We start from the raw sequence: 20,909 nt of genomic DNA, 5'->3' as shown, positions 1-20,909 counted from the left end.
CATTGTCAAAGTTTTGGATAGATTTGCAGGTTTTCCTTAGGTCCGTGTAAATCTGTAATACCTACTTTCCTAGGTAGGTATTCCTACCTACCTTAATTCCCTTAATTCCCAGCCTTCTTAAATCTTAGTAAACCCAGTATTCTTAATTCCCAAAGGAAGCATCTCTAAAGATGATCGAGACAAAGTCTCCCAGTCTCTCTTTGCGCAGGTGCTAGATGATTGTTGGGATCATGAGTATGGGAATTTCTAAGAAGCTGATTCTCATGCCCTGCCCTGGGTAGTTGGCGGTTATGACTCACATCTGCTGTGAACTGGCCCAAAGCCAGTGGCTTTTGTTCTCTGAATTGAAAAGGAACTCAGAAGTGGGGTGTTAGGGGGTACAGGGAACCACAGGATGTGGATATTCTGGGTCTCCCATGCCTCATAAAGAAGATGCATCTGTTGGATTAAACAGCTGGTAGAAGACTGAATCAGCAGTGGATATGAGCAGTTTCCTGGCATCCAGGTGCCACTAGTCCCACTACTTTCTACCTCTCTCCCTTAGAACATGGGCTTTTCCAGGTTTATTAGCCAATCTGTGTAGTCAGTTCTGACTACTGAGATCAGTGTGATGGTATGAACAATGCTGAACAAAGAGATCCTTCCTCCAGATGTGATGGAGACCAGCTGGTGTGGGGCGTGGAAGCCAAAAAGCCATGGCAGAGCCATCTTAACCCTTCCTGGCAAACAATCTATCCAGAGAGAAAGCCACTGTAGGAAGAAAGTTTCTCTATTATTTTTCTCATTAAAATAGAGGTTAATAAATCTCAGTGCAAAATCATCTCCCCATTTCCTACAATCAATCTGCAATGATAGTTGAGTTAATTAGTGTATGTAGGGTAGATCTTTACTTTTCATCACTGAATTCTCTTTGTGCAGAAACAATGTTCAGGACCTAGGAGAAATATATCCAAATGGAATGTAAGTGATTAGAACCCTGCTTTATACATAGATAGCTCTTGGAGTCTTTGCATTGGAGAAAGGGGAAAGTCTTACTCTGGAGTCAAAGTCACTTAATTTACCTTAAGCCTCCAGACTAACACAAGAGTATGTTGACTTTTTCTAGGTTTCTTTGGGTGGACTAGATGTGCTGTAAGTACACAGTAGAATGAGTTATGATATTAGGAGGACAAATTCAGACCAGAGAGTGGGAGTTGTCTAAGGTGACAATGCTTCTTTCTTCCAATGAAGGCACATGATCCGGACAGCTCCTATTACAGTACACAGAACTGCTGCATTCGAGCCATTGCCTTATAGCTTCAGAGGATCCATATATCCTGTAGAATCTAAGATTTAGTTTCTGAGCTTTTATAGGGATGATATGCAGATAGCTCAAACCTTTCCTTTCAATTCGTGTGGCAAATTACAGTGATGAAGTAGTTGGTCCTGGATTTAGGTAGAAACTGCCAAGTCTTTCTGAGTTAGGTGCCTTCTAGAGTCATCAATGGAGTGCAGGCTCTGTCCCCCAAATGGTGCTCCAGGAACAGAGCTCTGAGAAAAATGCCCACAAATGGCGCAAGGTGGAGCTAACTTTCCAGAAATGCATGGCATAGGTGGGGTGAGGGTGGGGTGAGGGTAGGGCTGAGAAACAGGAACAGGAATAGGAAGGGACCTGGTTTACTTCATTTTCCTGTTGAGATGCAAATGTTCTGGGAACAATTAACTTGTGGGGTATAAGGCTTGGGATGAGAGACGCTAGAAGGAAAAACCAAGAGGTGGAAAGTTATAGAGCAGCAACACTCTTGTGTGTAGACTTCATTTTTTTTTTTTATCATTTGTTTTTATTGAAGTTCGATTTGCCAACATATAGTATAACACCCAGTGCTCATCCCTTCAAGTGCCCTCCTCAGTGCCCATCACTCAGTTACTCCCACCCCCCATCTACCTCCCCTTCCACAACCCTTTGTTCATGGCCCAGAGTTAGGAGTCTTTCATAGTTTGTCTCCCTTTCTAATTTTCCCCACTCAGTTCCTTTTGACAGATGAATGGATAAAGAAGATGTGGTCTATATATACAATGGAATATTACTCAGCCATTAGAAAGGATGAATACCCACCATTTGCTTCGATGTGGATGGCACTGAAGGCTATTATGCTGAGTGAAGTAAGTCAATCAGAGAAGGACAATCATCATATGGTTTCACTCATATGGGGAATTTAAGAAATAGTGAAAGGGATTATAAGGGAAAGGAGGGGAAATGTTACCACTAGATTTCAAAGAAGAAAGTATGATGTTATAAAGAGGAGCAAACTTAGAGAAAGATGCTTAGAAATTGATGCTGTGAGAGACATTAAGTGAATGATTGGTATGAAACAGGAACTCAGAGAGCAGTTTGTACTAATGTTGGACTGTTCCAAGGTTATCCAAGTTTGAACTCTTTGCTCCTGATAGCTGCCTGGGTTAAGAGAAATGGAAGAGAAAATCTCTATAGAGATTTCTGAAGAAATTAAAAAATTTAACTCGTACATTGACCTTGTGATGGAAATAAGGATGCACAAAACTCTTTGGGAGTTAGCTTCAGAAGAGAAATACTAGATAATGAAAATAAGCCCAGAGCATTTATGAAAAAAGAGAAAATTCCATGCACAGAGAATGGTCAGATTTAACTTAATATGGAACATATAATTTTCCATTAGAATATTGGTGACAGCATTTCAGTAAACTTGGGTCTGGATGCCTTGTGTTGAATAAACATGGCAGCTGGTATTCTGTGTGAGTTCAATCAGGGAGACACAAGGGACAATTCTTTGTTTAACAGAACCTCTGTTCTGGCTCAAGAAACACATTGAGATGTCTTGTGTTTTCTAGGTCTTTTGATTGTGAATGCTGTTCAGGGCTGTTTTTATATCTGAAGGGCTTGCGTTTTTCACCATGTGTATGTATGATGTGGGACAACCTGTGTTGGAGAAACACATGACTTATTTGCAAGCTTTGCCTAAGACCTAATTAATATCCATACCTCAAGTAGCTTACAAGATTGGATTCCAAGGCTATGATACATGAATACAGACTTCCTGTCTTTTTCTTACTGTCCCAAAATATAATCAGATAATCCTCTGTCTGGTTACTTGGGAGCCAAGCTACTTTCTTGCAGAAACACTCTAAAGAGTTTCTTTAGAAAATCTAGGGAAGTGTAAGTCAAAAGACAAGCTATAGCCTGAAGCCCAGGCTGCTGACTTGAGGACAGATGGGAGAATGTTAACAGCCAAGAAATATGAGGTCTTTGGCTCCTTTCCCAGAACTGCCAGGCTAAGACCTTGGCAGAGACTCAACAGGAAACTGAACTCTATTTGCATATCCTTTTATACATGGGAGATTAAAAGCTTCAACCTTGAGTGATCACAGTTTTTGAGAATCATGATGAGGCATTAAAGAGAAGGAGGAGTGTCTCAAGGGAGGTGAGCTGGAGGCGAACCAAGGTAGGTGTGAGGTTACCAATGACTTTCAATCCCCTTTGATTAACCATGAGTGTATTTCATTTTGTTCTTTTTAAAAATTTTTTATCCTTATGGGGTCACATAAAGGAATCCCCTAGGCAGAAATCTGTGCTTCCCAATCTTGGGAATCTGTCAAATTTGATATCTTTTGTCCCATGGCTTCTTCCTTCTCTCTCTTGCTGGGGAGAGGTTTATAGTTTGTTGTTGGTGGTGCTGAAAGAACCGGAGAGATCATCTAATATAAACTCTTTATTGTACAGATGAGATTCTGAGGCTTGAAGAGGTTAACTGATTTATCTAAAGTTACACGAAAAGAAGTAAGAATTCTGACTCTCATTTTTTTTTTTTTTTTCAACAGGCTGCTAGCTCGTCTTAGCCGGTGGAAGTTTCCCCAGATCTCAGGTAGCTTCTTTCCAGCATGTGATTTGACACAGGTACCCTTCACGATCTTCTTCCATCAGAACATGCATTTCTGGCAAGAGAATAGCTTTTGATTTCCCTAGCTTTTCTTTCCAGATCCCCTGGATAAAGTCCCTATAGTTCTTTAATGGAAGAGGCTAGAGCACTGAAATGGGTATAGGGGATATTTATCATTGGGATTCATTCGGGGAAACTGGGCTTTCTTGGCCAAGTACTGTAGTGCAAACTAACCCCATGCAGATAGCATGGTCAACATGATGACGGACAAATGTCACTCTTCACACCTTAATTACTTTACCCCACTTTATAGGTTCCTTTGTAAAGGTGGGAAAGTTCTCTTGATTCCTAAAATGGTGCATTAAGTGTACTCTAAGACTGGGGAGGCCCTGCGGGAGCATGCCCTCAAAGAAGGCAGAGCTTTCTGAAGATTGAGAATTTAGAGACTGGACCTCTGGAAAAGGGGAAGCACTGATAAGAATTGTAAGACACAGACCTCATTCTACCTCAAAAAAATGATGACTCTTGCATTTACCAGAAAGGACCAGTACAAGGAAGGTCAGCTGAGGCAGGCAACACAGGCTGGAGACTGAGGCGGAAAAGTGCCAACAGACATTGGCTTCCACATCATACACAGAAGCTATCGGTCCTAGACGCAAAATGTGAGGGTAGAATCGTGGGCTCCCAATAGGAGATAGTTCTGCCTTCCTTGTATAGAGTAAAGCCTACTGCAGCCAAAAAAGACTCAGGGAGGGTACTGGCCCACTTTTTTTGCCCACAGATATTATTTAAGAAATCGCTTTTAATAAGCTTTTTAATAATCAGGAAAAGAAGACTCCTGACTTGTGGTACCTGTGAAGGCAGGCTTCCTGGGCTTGTGTCCAAGCTCAGCCACTCACCAGCAGTATGACCTTGGGCAAAGCCTTATAACCTCTCCTTGCTTCAATGCCTCCATTTGTGAAATAAGGATTATAAGGGGAATGGCTTGTTGTGAAGATCAAACAAATTAAAACCTATACACTATGTTGAACAGTGACTTGCATATAGAAAAGTACCCCATCACTGTAGGCCATCAATTATTTTTACTGGTACCTTTTTACAGTTGTTGATGATTTTCAATTCAAGGATATCTTCATTTTTAGCTTCTTTTTGCTGAAATCTCAGAATGTTTTCTCTTTTTCTTAGTTCCTGGGAAATGAGGACAACCAATCATAGAGTCATAGAGAGTAAGAACTGAAAGGGACCTCAGGCTGCATCAATTCCAGCTTCTTCACCTTCTATAAGTGAGCCTGGGGAAGCAAAGTGATGGGTTCAAGTCTTCACAAGGCAGAACTAGGTTTTGAACACAGGCTGCAGTCTAGTGGGTTTCTTTTCCATTGTCTAATAACACTTCACATGCCACAATTCAACACTGTTTAATTTTTCTAAGACTTACTCAGGATAACTCAGGAACATGCCAAGCCTGTGACCCTGGGGGAGGATCTGACCAGTGCTGGGTGTCACATTGTCATTCTTACAATCTCACAGCACCTACTTGGTTTTCTCTTCCTTAACAGCAATGTCATATTGTTGGCTTGCATTTATTTTGGGGGGGAAAAAAAAGGGAGGGGAGAATTTGTGTCTGAATGGAAGGCTCTAGTCACAGATCCATCCATTCCTTAGCAGAGAGGATCAGAGACATTGTGTAGGGACAAAGGGCAGAGAGTGATGAGCAGGGTCCCTAAGGAGTGGAGCTTACTTAGGTTGAGATGAGTGAGGCGAAGCCCAGCCTTTTTTCTGACAGGGTAGACTTGGGCTGTGTTTCCTTGGTGTTGTTCCTGTGGGTGCTGATTTTCCTTCTCACTGCCTCTGAGTAATATTGCTCACTTTGTCAGGTGGCAAGTGAAGATGGAAACCAACTCTGGGACCAATCCTGAGACTAGCGGTCCTAGCACACCCAGAAGCCCCGGAGGGTGAATCCTTAAAGCTTTGTGGGGAATTGAAAAGACACTCCACAGTTATTCCAGATTCCCCGGGTTTATATTTCCCTGGCTTCCTGGTGATGAGGAAAAATCAAGAACCTCAGTGAGGTGAACATATGTTTTGTTTAGCTTCTCTGTCTATTGGGACCATTTTTTTTTGGAAGATACATCAATCTGCAAGTATAGATGAGGCTGCAGATCCTTTCCGAGGGATGCTGGTTTAGGGTCCTCTTGGATACTATCAAGAGAAATGCATCATCTGATTTGTATACTTTCCTTTTACGATCAGGAGGAGATATTCATCAACCCAAAGAATGTGGTCACATAAGTAGGGACAGAAGGCAAATAGCTTGGCATTACATGTCCCATATTCCATTTACCAATGGTTCTGCCATTTTCCTTTTCTAAGTTTTCCAAGTTTTGACCTTTGCAGGATGGCTTCCTCTCCACTTTGTACTGTTTAATGGAATTTCATCACTGGGTCTTGAAAAATGAAATTCTCAACTGTTAGTGAGAGAGCTCTCAGCAAGGAGGAAGGAAAGACTGTTGCCTATTCCTCCAGGCTACAGAAAAGCTGGTACTATGGGTCACAAACCTGGGCATGAAAATATCATTTCTAGCCTAAAAGTCTGGCAAACACTCAGACTTCAAATATTTCTCTCCCGGTTGTCCCTAGGGCCTTTATTGAAATGTTATCTTCTCATTGCAGCTTTTCTCGACCACCTGAGTTAAAGTGGTTATCTACCCCTCAGATCCCTGGAAACACCCCTACTCTATTCCTGTGAGTCTTCTCCACAAGTGCCACCATCTAACATATAGCTTCTCTTCCTTTTTGTTTATTTTCACTAAAATAAACTCAAGAGCTTCTGAGTACCATATTCCCAGTGTATCTAGACAAGTACCCGGCACATAGTAGGCACTTAATAAATTGTGATGGATGTTGTCACATCCTATGAAAGTAACTTCTTTCTTTAAAACCCTAGACTTTGAGTCGGTCTTCCTTCTTAATAATTTGTTGCCCTAGTAATATATTTATACTGACATTTCTTTCTCCAAAAGTTATAAATACTCATGAGGTTTTGCCTTTAAGCTAGAAAAAGATAATTTAAACTTCCCTATTCTCCCACATGGATGCAGGTAAATAAAAAGCTTACAGCTATTAGATTTCTTATTTAAACACAGAGTTTGGGAAGCTGCCGTGTTGACATTAGCACAGGCAATTGCGTTTTGGCTTGATTTCCTTGGTCCTGTCACCAAATCCTTTTCTTATGGAGTGCACAAGCTGGGTAGTGGCCGTGCTCCACTGGCTGACTAATGCCTTGGGAGCCCATGAGCATCCAGGGTGTCCTTGAGCATCCAAAGAATTCCTTCAGGAGTTGATAGGCGCTACTCTACACTGTTGCCATTCATAATGTATGTGTTTGTGTATGTGTAAATTGCTAAAACAAAAACAAAAACAAAAACAAAAAAACCACCTCCAAGGACTCTGCATTCTTGAAGAATACCAAAATCATTTGGTGGTAGTGGTTGTGGCAGAGGTAGGGGGCAGGGAGTTAGGTATTGCTCTTTTGAGAACCAGAAATGATAGATCTCAAGCCCTTTTGCTCTCTTCATTTGAAGGATAAGTCAATAAAAATAGAAGTGACAAACTCAGACACTTTGCTGCACAGTAGAGATATCTATGGATGGTAAAGTTGGCCATCCTGTGGATCTGCCAGAGACCCATAGAATTTCTCAAGTTCTCTTCAAATTACCCCCAGACCCCTGTAGCTGTCATTCTAGGCAGGTCCCTGAGAAGGAAAGGAGAAGGCAGAGAGTCCATTGGTACCCCAGAAACTCTAAGGGAGTCAACAAGATATTATATTGACAAACATCAGGACGAAGGAATATGTGAGTTCATTTCCTGTGTTGTGGCCTGGGGGAAAAGCTGCTGACCTAGGGGTGGGGCTCAGGAGTGCAAGTGGCAGGGGCCTGTTATCTCCTGGGTAATAGCTGTCCTCCTTCAGCCAGAGGGGTGAGGCATTTCAGGAGAACAGCCTGGAAGCTGAAATTACAACTGGTGTCTTAAAGCAAGGAAGGGAGAGATGGGAGGTGGAATGTGTTTGATACACCCTCTTCTGGAGACTGGACAAGGAGTCAGAGACAATGTCTGTAGCTCTAGACGACTGGACATCACACACCTGTTGCCAGCTGTTCTTTAGCTCAGATAGTGTTATAGGTGATGCATTTCATCAGTAGATCCCCCAACCCCTCGCCCAGTGCCAGCACCATCAGCCTTCAACTCAGACCTCAATCCTGGCTCTGCTTCTGTGACCTTAGGTCAGCTACCCAGTCTCTTTGAGGCTCAGTATCTGTAAAACACAACTGACAGTAATGACCCCATGGGATTGGCGGAAGGATTAAGTGAGTCCACATCTGCAAAGCGGCTGCATGTTATCCGCCCTCAGTAACTGAATTCACTTTCTCCCTGATGATCCCATTTTATCATCTGCCCTTATGATGAGTAACATCTACTGAATAGCTACTATGTGTAGTGCAATTTACTTTCTATCATTAGCTTCTTACAACAACACAGCGAAATTGGAACTCATTATCCCCATTTCAAAGATGAAGAGATGCAGATAATTTTAGAAGATAGTGTGAAGCTTGTGTCAGGATCACAAAAATCTCAGAGTTAGAAAACACCGGAGAAGTCATGTGGGACCACTGCTGCATTGTCCCAGTTTCTTAACAGATGGTCACAGATCATCAGTTTGAATAGGTCTAGTGGTGAGGGCACAGCCCCTGTTGTTCCTTATTTCTGACACATCCTGGAGACTGCCTCCTCCCCAGTACTGGTCCCGCCCTGAATCACAGATGGGTGTCCTCTAGCACAGACTCCAGAGTCTGAAATCTGTTGCCTTCTCTTACTAGATGTGGCTCTTTGGGCAAGTGTTATAGCTTTTCTGTCCTCATTTGTAAGATGGGGATAATAATAGAAAATGCATCATAGAGCTGTTGAGAGGATTAAATCGTGTAACACATGTAAAGTGCTCAGTAGCACCTGACATACAGTAAGTGCTTAACAGACGTTAGCTATTATTACAGCTAACCTACAGTTTTATGGATTTGTCCACATAGTTTTCCTCCTCCTCCGAGATAGTCTTTCCAGTGTCTGTCAGGAGGACCCATTGAGTCTCTTTCTAGGAATCCATCTTGCAGACCTTATAAAACCGTGATTCTAAAACTCTGGCACCATCTGTGTAACTAGCTTCCAAATGTCATTCTTTTTCCAAAGTCATGACTTCAAACTGGGAGAAGAATTGTACCCTTTTAGTGTTGGAGATGCACTCTATCTTCTCGCCTATTGTTCATTCAAACAGGAATAACTGGATATGAGTAGCAGGCAGTGAGCTTGATGAGTTGTCACAGGGCCTATGCGCATGCTAGGAAGGTTGGGTCTGAACTCCTTTCCCAGAATGTGGGGCTCAGGGAGTCCTATCTAGATGAGGATCCTGGAATTTGATTTTATCCAAGAGCAGAGTCAATACTCAGAGCCTTGCCAACGGTTCAGTCAAAGATGCGACCCAACAGGATGGGCAGAGAGGTGAATACCAGGCCCAGGTCTGTGTTGAAATCAGGACACTAGGACAGAGTAAATGGGTATGGGGTAGAGAGTAAAAAGAAGAGATTCCCTGAAGGGTTGAAATGTAGCTTTTTGGGGAGATAAATGATGACAACTCATGGGGAGTCATGGATAAAATATACAAAATATATGTTATAACTATATATAGTTATAACTATATATAAGTAGTGTATAAAAGGTACTCATATGTGGGTTTATATCTATCTAATCATATCTCTGTCTCTGTGTGTGTGTGTGTCTGCATGTCGGTCTCTGTCTCTCTCTGTATATATATATATAATATATGGAAGACTCTTGGTGGACAAGTGAGAAGCCTGATTGAAGCTGACTGTATGGTTCTAGCAAACAGTTGTCAGCCTCTTTGTGATTCTGCAGAGGGCAATATCTTTGATCAGCAGTGTTAGAGAAAGATTTTCCTAGACATTGCCTGAAGTTGTCCAAGGAAGCTTTTAAAAAACTGTATTTTAAATTAAAGAAATATTTTTATGACTTTATCAAATTATATGTGATGTGCAACCAACCATGTATATTTACAGTGCACTGTCTGATGAATTTTGAGATACCTATACATCCAAGGAGGCATCACCACAGTCAAGTTGCTGAACATATCTGTTATCACCAGAAGTTCCCATGAGGTGCTGAATAAGGTGAATTGTAGATTTTCTCGATGATGCAGGAAGGAAAGCCACAAGTTTAGCCTCAGAATAGGCTGTCAGTCACCTAAATCTGGAATAGTACATTGATCAAGAATAAAGTGGGGTTTAAACAGAGCTATTCAAAGAAGGTCGAAGAAGTGCCAGTGGAAGAAATTTATAATATTTCTCTAGCATCTAGAGAAGAGGAAGTAAGGAGATAGAGATGGGAGGGAGGGCAAACGACATATCCAGTGAGCAATCATGAAAACAACGTAGATGCTGGAGACGGAGCATCCACGTTATCCTTCACATTGGGCAAGATGACTAGCAGTGCAAATTGTTGATGCTGGAGGGAGGAGTCTTCCCAGCTTCCCAGCCTCCTCCTGTAGAGCAGCTAAATTTCTGGTTAATATGGTTAGGGAGAAACTGAACACCACTCATTATCATACTTTGGAAAGTGCTGTGATCTAAGCACTTTGAATGTGTGGCCAAATCTTTTATGAAGCTAAAAAAAAGATGAGTAAGAGTACAGTGAGGGGCTCCTGGGTGGCTTAGTTGGTTAAGTGTGTAACTCTTGATTTCAGCTCAGGTCATGATCTTAGGCCCTGGGATGGAGCCCAGGGTACCGCTCTATGTGAGCGGGGAGTCTGCTTTTCTCTCTCTTTCTCCCTCTGTCCCTCCCACTCTCTCTCTCTCGGTCAAATAAATAAATAAATCTAAAGCAAAGTGTACAGGAAATGCTACAACTTTTGACTTTGGCTTTATTTCTTCTCTCTCCATGCCGCCCCCTGGCCACACCTTACTTCGAGTAGTCTGTCTGAACAACGTGGGTACATGCAAGCAGGTCAAGGGTGACAGAGCCTGAAGAAACGGCAAGGAATGCCAGCCTTCTTAGGCCCTCATTTCTTTTTTTTTAAAAATAAATTTATTTTTTATTGGTGTTCAATTTACCAACATACAGAATAACACCCAGTGCTCATCCCGTCAAGTGCCCCCCTCAGTGCCCGTCACCCACTCACCCCCACCCCCGCCCTCCTCCCCCTCCACCACCCCTAGTTCGTTTCCCAGAGTTAGGAGTCTTCATGTTCTGTCTCCCTTTTTGATATTTCCCACACATTTCTTCTCCCTTCCCTTATATTCCCTTTCACTATTATTTGTATTCCCCAAATGAATGAGAACGTACAATGTTTGTCCTTCTCCGATTGACTTACTTCACTGAGCATAATACCCTCCAGTTCCATCCACGTTGAAGCAAATGGTAGTTGTCATTTCTAATGGCTGAGGAATATTCCATTGTATACATAGACCACATCTTCTTGATCCATTCATCTTTCGATGGACACCAAGGCTCCTTCCACAGTTTGGCTATTGTGGACATTGCTGCTATAAACATCGGGGTGCAGGTGTCCCGGCGTTTCACTGCATCTGTATCTTTGGGGTAAATCCCCAACAGTGCAATTGCTGGGTCGTAGGGCAGGTCTATTTTTAACTCTTTGAGGAACCTCCACGCAGTTTTCCAGAGTGGCTGCACCAGTTCACATTCCCACCAACAGTGCAAGAGGGTTCCCTTTTCTCCGCATCCTCTCCAACATTTGTGGTTTCCTGCCTTGTTAATTTTCCCCATTCTCACTGGTGTGAGGTGGTATCTCATTGTGGTTTCGATTTGTATTTCCCTGATGGCAAGTGATGCGGAGCATTTTCTCCTGTGCATGTTGGCCATGTCTATGTCTGCCTCTGTGAGATTTCTGTTCATGTCTTTTGCCCATTTCATGATTGGATTGTTTGTTTCTTTGCTGTTGAGTTTAATAAGTTCTTTATAGATCTTGGAAACTAGCCCTTTATCTGATACGTCATTTGCAAATATCTTCTCCCATTCTGTAGGTTGTCTTTTAGTTTTGTTGACTGTATCCTTTGCTGTGCAAAAGCTTCTTATCTTGATGAAGTCCCAATAGTTCATTTTTGCTTTTGTTTCTTTTGCCTTCGTGGATGTATCTTGCAAGAAGTTACTGTGGCCGAGTTCAAAAAGGGTGTTGCCTGTGTTCTCCTCTAGGATTTTGATGGACTCTTGTCTCACATTTAGATCTTTCATCCATTTTGAGTTTATCTTTGTGTATGGTGAAAGAGAGTGGTCTAGTTCCATTCTTCTGCATGTGGATGTCCAATTTTCCCAGCACCATTTATTGAAGAGACTGTTTTTCTTCCAATAGATAGTCTTTCCTCCTTTATCGAATATTAGTTGACCATAAAGCTGAGGGTCCACTTCTGGATTCTCTATTCTGTTCCATTGATCTATGTGTCTGTTTTTGTGCCAGGACCACACTGTCTCGATGACCACAGCTTTGTAGTACAACCTGAAATCTGGCATTGTGATGCCCCCAGATATGGTTTTCTTTTTTAAAATTCCCCTGGCTATTCGGGGTCTTTTCTGATTCCACACAAATCTTAAGATGATTTGTTCCAACTTTCTGAAGAAAGTCCATGGTATTTTGATAGGGATTGCATTAAACGTGTAAATTGTCCTGGGTAACATTGACATTTTCACAATATTAATTCATCCAATCCATGAGCATGGAATATTTTTCCATCTCTTTGTGACTTCCTCAATTTCTTTCAGAAGGGTTCTATAGTTTTTAGGGTATAGATCCTTTACCTCTTTGGTTAGGTTTATTCCTGAGTATCTTCTGCTTTTGGGTGCAATTGTAAATGAGATTGACTCCTTAATTTCTCTTTCTTCAGTCTCATTGTTAGTGTATAGAAATGACACTGACTTCTGGGCATTGATTTTGCATCCTGCCACGCTACCAAATTGCTGTATGAGTTCTAGCAATCTTGGGGTGGAGGCTTTTGGGTATTCTATGTAGAGTATCATGTCATCAGCGAAGAGGGAGAGTTTGACTTCTTCTTTGCCAATTTGAATGCCTTTAAGGTTTTTTTGTTGCCTGATTGCTGAGGCTAGGACTTCCAGTACTATGTTGAATAGCAGTGGTGAGAGTGGACATCCCTGTCTTGTTCCTGATCTTAGGGGAAAGGCTCCCAGTGCTTCCCCATTGAGAATGATATTTGCTGTGGGCTTTTCGTAGATGGCTTTTAAGATGTTGAGGAATGTTCCCTCTATCCCTACGCTCTGAAGAGTTTTGATCAGGAATGGATGCTGAATTTTGTCAAATGTTTTCTCTGCATCTAATTAGAGGATCATATGGTTCTCGGTTTTTCTCTTGCTGATATGATGAATCACATTGATTGTTTACGAGTGTTGGACCAGCCTTGTGTCCCGGGGATAAATCCTACTTGGTCATGGTGAATAATTTTCTTAATGTATTGTTGGATCCTATTGGCTAGTATCTTGTTGAGAATTTTTGCATCCGTGTTCATCAGGGATATTGGTCTGTAATTCTCCTTTTTGGTGGGGTCTTTGTCTGGTTTTGGAATTAAGGTGATGCTGGCCTCATAGAACGAATTTGGAAGTACTCCATCTCTTTCTATCTTTCCAAACAGCTTTAGGAGAATAGGTATGGTTTCTTCTTTAAGCTTTTGATAGAATTCCCCTGGGAAGCCATCTGGCCCTGGACTCTTGTGTCTTGGGAGGTTTTTGATGCCTGCTTCAATTTCCTCCCTGGTTATTGGCCTGTTCAGGTTTTCTATTTCTTCCTGTTCCAGTTTTGGTAGTTTGTGGCTTTCCAGAAATGCGTCCATTTCTTCTAGATTGCCTAATTTATGGGCGTATAGCTGTTCATAATATTTTTTTAAAATCGTTTGTATTTCCTTGGTGTTGGTAGTGATCTCTCCTTTCTCATTCATGATTTTATTAATTTGAGTCTTCTCTCTCTTCTTTTTAATAAGGCTGGCTAATGGTTTATGTATCTTATTAATTCTTTCAAAACCAACTCCTGGTTTTGTTGATCTGTTCCACAGTTCTTCTGGTCTCGATTTCGTTGAGTTCTGCTTGAATCTTAATTAACTCTCTTCTTCTGCTGGGTGTAGGATCTATCTGCTGTTTTTTCTCTAGCTCCTTTATGTGTAAGGTTAGCTTTTGTATTTGAGTTCTTTCCAGTTTTTGAATGGATGCTTGTATTGCGATGTATTTCCCCTTCAGACTGCTTTTGCTGCATCCCAAAGATTTTGAATGGTTGTATCTTCATTCTCATTAGTTTCCATGAATCTTTTTAATTCTTCCTTAATTTCCTGGTTGACCCTTTCATCTTTTAGCAGGATGGTCCTCAACCTCCACGTGTTTGAGGTCCTTCCAAACTTCTTGTTGTGATTTAGTTCTAATTTCAAGGCATTATGGTCTGAGAATATGCAGGGGACGATCCCAATATTTTGGTATCGGTTCAGACCCTATTTGTGACCCAGTATGTGGTCTATTCTGGAGAAAGTTCCATGTGCGCTTGAGAAGAATGTGTATTCAGTTGAGTTTGGATGTAAAGTTCTGTAGATATCTGTGAAATCCATCTGGTCCAGTGTATCATTTAAAGCTCTCGTTTCTTTGGAGATGTTGTGCTTAGAAGACCTATTGAGTATACAAAGAGCTAGGTTGAAGTCAGCAAGTATAAGTGTATTATTATCTAAGTATTTCTTCACTTTGGTTATTAATTGATTTAAATATTTGACAGCTCCCACATTCGGGGCATATATATTGAGGATTGTTAAGTCCTCTTGTTGGATAGATCCTTTAAGTATGAGATAGTGTCCCTCTTCATCTCTCACTACAGTCTTCGGGGTAAATTTTAGTTTATCTGATATAAGGATGGCTACCCCTGCTTTCTTTTGAGGACCATTTGAATGGTAAATGGTTCTTCAACCTTTTATTTTCAGGCTGTAGGTGTTCTTCTGTCTAAAATGAGTCTCTTGTAGACAGCAAATAGATGGGTCCTGCTTTTTTATCCAGTCTGAAACCCTGCGCCTTTTGATGGGGTCATTAAGCCCGTTCACATTCAGAGTTACTATTGACAGATATGAGTTTAGTGTCATCATGATATATATTCAGTCCTTGTTTTGTGGATTGTTCCACTGAACTGCTTCTTAAAGGGGAATTTTAAGAATCCCCCTTAAAATTTCTTGCAGAGCTGGTTTGGAGGTCACATATTCTTTCAGTTCTGCCTGTCTTGAAAGCTCTTTATCTCTCCTTCCATTTTGAATGAGAGCCTTGCTGGATTAAGTGTTCTTGGTTGCATGTTCTTCTCATTTAGGACCCTGAGTATATCCTGCCAGCCCTTTCTGGCCTGCCAGGTCTCTGTGGAGAGGTCTGCTGTTACCCTAATACTCCTCCCCATAAAAGTCGGGGATTTCTTGTCTCTTGCTGCTTTAAGGATCTTCTCTTTATCTTTGGAATTTGCAAGCTTAACTATTAAATGTCGAGGTGTTGAACGGTTTTTATTGATTTGGGGGGGGGGGAATCTCTCTATTTCCTGGATCTGAATGCCTGTTTCCCTTCCCAGATTAGGAAAGTTTTCAGCTAGGATTTGTTTAAATACATATTCTGGCCCTCTGTCCCTTTTGGTGCCCTCGGGAACCCCAATTAAACGTAGGTTCTTCTTCCTCAGGCTGTCGTTTATTTCCCTTAATCTATCTTCATGGTCTTTTAATTTTTTGTCTCTTTTTTCCTCAGTTTCCCTCTTTGCCATCAACTTGTCTTCTATGTCACTCACTCGTTCTTCCACCTCGTTAACCCTCGTCGTTAGGACTTCTAGTTTGGATTGCATCTCATTCAATTGATTTTTAATTTCGGCCTGATTAGCTCTAAATTCAGCAGTCATGAAGTCTCTTGAGTCCTTTACACTTTATTTCTAGAGCCACCAGTAGCTGTATAATAGTGTTTCTGAATTGGCTTTCTGAGATTGAATTGTAATCCAGATTTTGTAACTCTGTGGGAGAGAGGACTGTTTCTGATTCTTTCTTTTGAGGTGAGGTTTTCCTTCTAGTCATTTTGCTCAGTGCAGAGTGGCCAAAAACAAGTTGTATTGGGAAAAGGAGAAAAAGAGAGAAAGAAGGAAAGAAAGAAGAAAAAAGAAAAAAAGGAAGAAAAAAAGAAAAAAAAGAATATAAAGAGAAAGAAAAAGAAACAAAGGAAAAAAGAGGGGTGGGGGGAAGCAAACAAATCAAAAAGCAAAAGCAAAACAAAACAACAACAAAAAAACCCAAAATCACGGGGGAGTATCTTCTGATTCTGTACACTTTAAGTCCCTTGACTTCCCCTGGAACTTGTCCGTCTAGCTGATCTTCTGGGGGAGGGGCCTGTTGTGCTGATTTTCAGGTGTTAGCAGTTGGGGGAGCTGCTCTGCCCCCTGCCTGGTGCAGGGCTCAGTGGGGGTTGTTTACCCCATGAGGCCCCAGGAGGAACAGCCCTAGTGGCGGGGCCAGCTCTGCAGCCCTGGAGTCAGCTCCCGCAGTAGCTCCGGAGCTCTCGGTCTGCAGGGCCTGGAGGCTCCGGGCGGGGCTGCTGATCTGCTCAGCTCGGGGCAGGAGCGTCCTCGCTGTCCTGGGCCCTCCCGGCCTCTGCCTGTCCCGGGGGGAGGCCGGATCCTGGGCTGTGTCCCGGCGCCCTGTGCTCCGGGGCCTGCGCTGTTGGATTCACGCTCCCGCCCCGCAGCCCCCTCCGCGGAGCCGCCCCCGAGCCCCTCCGAGCTGCTCCCGCCCCGCAGCCCCCTCCGCGGAGCCGCCCCCGAGCCGCCCCCCCGAGCTGCTCCCGCCGCGCAGCCCCCTCCGGGGAGCCGCCCCCGAGCCCCCCCGAGCTGCTCCGGGTCCCGCCGTGCGCTGCAGCCCTTAGGGAGCTCGGCGCACTCTCCCGGGGCGCAGGTGTCTGTTAGTGTCCCCGGGAGCCCGAGGGCATCCCCGCCCTCCTGGGTCCTGCTCCACCTCCCCGCGAGCCCCTTCCGCCCGGGAAGGTCGGTGCAGCTCCTGCGTCTCCGGGACGGGGCTCTCCTGTCCTGGGGACACTCGCCCCGGCCTCAGCCCGGCTCCTCGCGGGCCCCTCCCCCTTGGAGGCCTTTTGTTCCTTTATTTCTTTTTCCCCGTCTTCCTACCTTGATAGAAGCGCGAACTCTTCTCCCTGTAGCATTCCAGCTGGTCTCTCTTTAATTCTCAGGCCGAATTCGTAGATTTTCAGGATAATTTGAAGGTTATCTAGGTAATTCGGTGGGGACAGGTGATTTGGGGACCCTACTCTTCCGCCATCTTGCCCCTCCTCCCCCTAAGCCCCCATTTCTTAAATGATTTTTTTCAAGAGACAATCAGAGTCTGTTAGAATTGCCTTTCTACATAGATGTCCACAGTTTGGAGTTGCTCAGAAGTAGATATCCAGCAAGGTGGAGCCACTGGCAGGGTAGTAAGTTCCTTCATTAACTTCTGAGGCCTCAAGTCTCAAGTAGAGCCTGGTCATTTGAACAATCAATTTGATTTTGGACCCTGTCCTGAAAACCAGGGCCATAGATGGTTCTTCTCAGTATCTGAAAGTCATTTCATCCAAGGGCAGAGTCAATACCCAGAGCCTTGCTCACAGTTTAGCCAAAGATGCTTGATCTTCACTCTGGGTCTTCCTGTCCCATTTGATACAGTAGTCAGTGATTGTTTCTCCTTCCGTGGAGCACTGGAGGCTGGCAGTTCCCTTGCCCCCCAGACACACATGGTCACTATGAGGTTCTGCACCAATGTAAAAGCTGACATAACCCTTGAGAGAAAAGACATGAGGGGGGCTCTGTGGGGATGGGGGATGAGAGCTCCGTGGAAGGGGCATTGACTATGAGTGTGAGGGCCTGGCAGCCTCCATGCTTCATTGTTGCTGAGTCTTGCTTGGTTGAGGTTCTGGGATCTGCCTCACCTGTCCAGAAGAGGTTGAGATAGATAAGGGAGGATGCCCTCTGTGGGACATCCCCTCAAGGACAGCTCTGCCTCACAGCTCACCCTGTGTGTGGTCCTTCCTCCAAATCAACACTCTGGGATGCATTTGTGCCTGAAGAAAGCAGTCCCTGTGGACAGCTGCTCTGTTCCCCAGGAGGGACTTTGTCAATCATGGGAGGCTACAGAACCAGTTGCCTATTAATGGGGTGATAAGACCACTTTCAAGATCCATGATGTGGTCCAGCTAACTGAGAGGAAGTGAGGCAGCTTAGTTGATTGATAAGAAAGTTTCTGCTTCCCACCCTAGAAGTTAAGTTTGATATTGTCTCTCCATTTTCATGTTAGATGTACATGTTGTCTGTTCAATGGTGATGTTAACAGTTAATACCAGGAAGAATTGTTGACATTTACAACTGTAATAAAAAAAAACAAACAGTATATCAGTCAGTACAGGATGTGCGCAAAGACCACGGGTGTTGTGATGACCACTGTGTTTACTGCAAACTCCCTCCACGCAAAGTTGGATAAGGGTGATTCACCCGAGTGTAAAAGAGCAATCCAATGAAGCGTGGTCTTCGAATTTGAGCCAGAGTTTCCTTGATCTTTATTGAGATCATCTATCTTCCTTTCTGAAGGGTTCTTAGGTCACCTAAGTTGAATTACATGAAGCAAAATATTGTAAAAAACTTAAAAAACCACCACTACATCCCAGTTTATGACTAAATTTATATGTACTTCAAAGGAGAGGAGTGTTTGAATTCTTGAGACCTACACTTTTGAATTTCAAAGACCAGTAATCTATTACATTTTGAAATAAAACAGGTAAATTAATAATGGAAACTAGAGGTTGCAGTAAAAGGCGGGAAGAGGGACAGTTGGTATGCGAAGAGGTAAAGAGCAAAGGTGGCATTCAGTGTCTGAGGTGGGGTGTGGGACATGAATTCTCATGCTAACAGAGAGAGCCACCTAAGCTTTCCATTTTCTCCAGTGTGACTGGGACCAGGGTGGCCTGAGGAGATTCCGATAAAAGCAAGCTCCGGTTGGCTTGACCTCATGGTAGTTGCTCTCCCTACTCTGGCCTCATCTCATTACCCAACTGCCCATCTCACCCAGCATTTCTAGAGGACCATTACTGAGTGCTCAAGCTGGTCATATCGTTTGCAATTACAAATCACACCATCAGTACCTAGCTGTAGTGCCCATTCTCTTTAGTTTCTTGAAAGTTGCCAAGGAAGTCTCTGGGTTTCCATACCTGATCTTTTCTTTTCTTTTTTTTTTTTTTTTAAATTTTTATTCATTTATGATAGTCACAGAGAGAGAGGCGCAGAGACACAGGCAGAGGGAGAAGCAGGCTCCATGCACTGGGAACCCGATGTGGGATTCGATCCCGGGTCTCCAGGATCGTGCCCTGGGCCAAAGGTAGGCACCAAACCGCTGCGCCACCCAGGGATCCCCATACTTGATCTTTTCATATCAGGTTGCCTCATTCTTGGCACATGTTAGAAATTGGTCATTTTTACTATGCACCAGGCTCTCAGGATTCACTGATGAATGAGGTGTGGTTCTTCTCTCTTGGAGTTTGCGGTCTAGTGTGGGAGCTGGTCATCACTTAGAGATTTGCATAATAAATTCCTTCACTGCTGCTGTGATAAACACTCTGTAGAAGCAAAGGGGTTATGGGATCATGTTACAGGGGGCAGGACCCAGTCAGGAGATCAGGAATGGCCATCCCAAGGAAGTGGCTTTGCAGCTGAGATTCAAAAGCAGAAGTTACCTAGGTTTGCTAGATAATGTCTGTCCCTCTGGATCTATTCTGCTTCATACTCGAGGAGGCCGACCTTAACAGTTCCTTTGCTCTTTGCATCCCACTTAGTCTGGCTTATGGGAGGCACCATCAGGAGATGGGAGAGAAGGAAGAGAAGGAGGCGGAGTGGTATTACCCCAGATCCCTGCCAGCCAGGCTGCGGGTTGGCAGCGGCTGCCTCCCTCTGCAGGAGGCTCTGAGCTCTGTTTTCCTACAGTTGCAGGCTCCTCCACTCCATGCTTTGAACCTAGAATGGCAGTGGCAGTACAGTACTGCCACACCCAAGGGTGGTTTATCAGCTTTTTCTTGGTTTCCCATAATGCAGTTAGTTTCCTATGACCGCCTTAACAAAGCACCATAAACGAAGGGGCTTAAAACAAGAGAAATATATTGTCTCACAATTCCGGAGGCTCCAGTCCTGAAATCAAGCTGTCAGTAGGGTCATGCCTCCTACGAGAACTGTAGGGCCATCCTTCCTCGACTCTCCCTAGCTCTGGTGGTTTGCTGGCCATCTCTGGTATTCCCTTGGCTTGGCTTATAGCTGCATGATTCCAGGTTCTGCCTTTGTGGTTGCATGGTGTTTTCTCTGTGTCTCTGGCTGTCTTCTTACAAAGACATCAGTCATATTAGATTAGAGACCCACCTTACTCCAATATGACCTTATCTTAACTAATTACACTAATCTTGACTAATTATATCCATTGCAATGATCCTATTTCCAAATAAGATCACTTTTGGGGTACTGGAGGTTAGTTAGGACTTCAACGTATCTTTTTTTGAGGGATATGATTCAATCTGTAACACCTGCCCACATCTTGTAAATGTCCCTTTTATCACATTTTTTTCTTTTTTAAAATTTTATTTATTTATCCATGAGACACACAGAGAGGGAAAGAGGCAGAGACATAGGCAGAGGGAGAAGTAGGTTCCCCGCAGGGAGCCCGATGCAGGACTCCAGGAGGAAACTCCGGGATCACACCCTGAGCCAAAGGCAGATGCTCAACCTCTGAGCCACTCAGGCATCCCCAGATTTTTTTTTCTAATCATGCCATTTGAGAGTACCCTCTGTCTCTTGCTAGGACCTTCTTCCTGATACACCAGGGATAGGGGCATTTGAAGGGGAAAAAACATTTAAAATAAGAAATAAGGATATGT

General features: G+C 43.4%; 1 long non-coding RNA gene across 1 annotated transcript in view; it reads left to right on the top strand.

Annotated features, from left to right (window-relative positions):
• Window positions 1-3,347: 3,347 nt before the first annotated feature.
• LOC144320270 (uncharacterized) overlaps window positions 3,348-20,909 on the top strand; it is a 70,569-nt gene continuing 53,007 nt past the window's right edge. The window contains exons 1-2 of the long non-coding RNA XR_013385818.1: window positions 3,348-3,458; window positions 3,835-3,910. This is a non-coding gene — a long non-coding RNA (uncharacterized LOC144320270). The remainder of the gene's footprint in view (window positions 3,459-3,834; window positions 3,911-20,909) is intronic.

The sequence above is a fragment of the Canis aureus genome, chromosome 9, assembly GCF_053574225.1.
Source record: "Canis aureus isolate CA01 chromosome 9, VMU_Caureus_v.1.0, whole genome shotgun sequence".
In the NCBI taxonomy this organism is placed as follows: Eukaryota; Metazoa; Chordata; class Mammalia; order Carnivora; family Canidae; genus Canis; species Canis aureus.
This window is presented reverse-complemented; position numbering and strand designations above follow the sequence as displayed.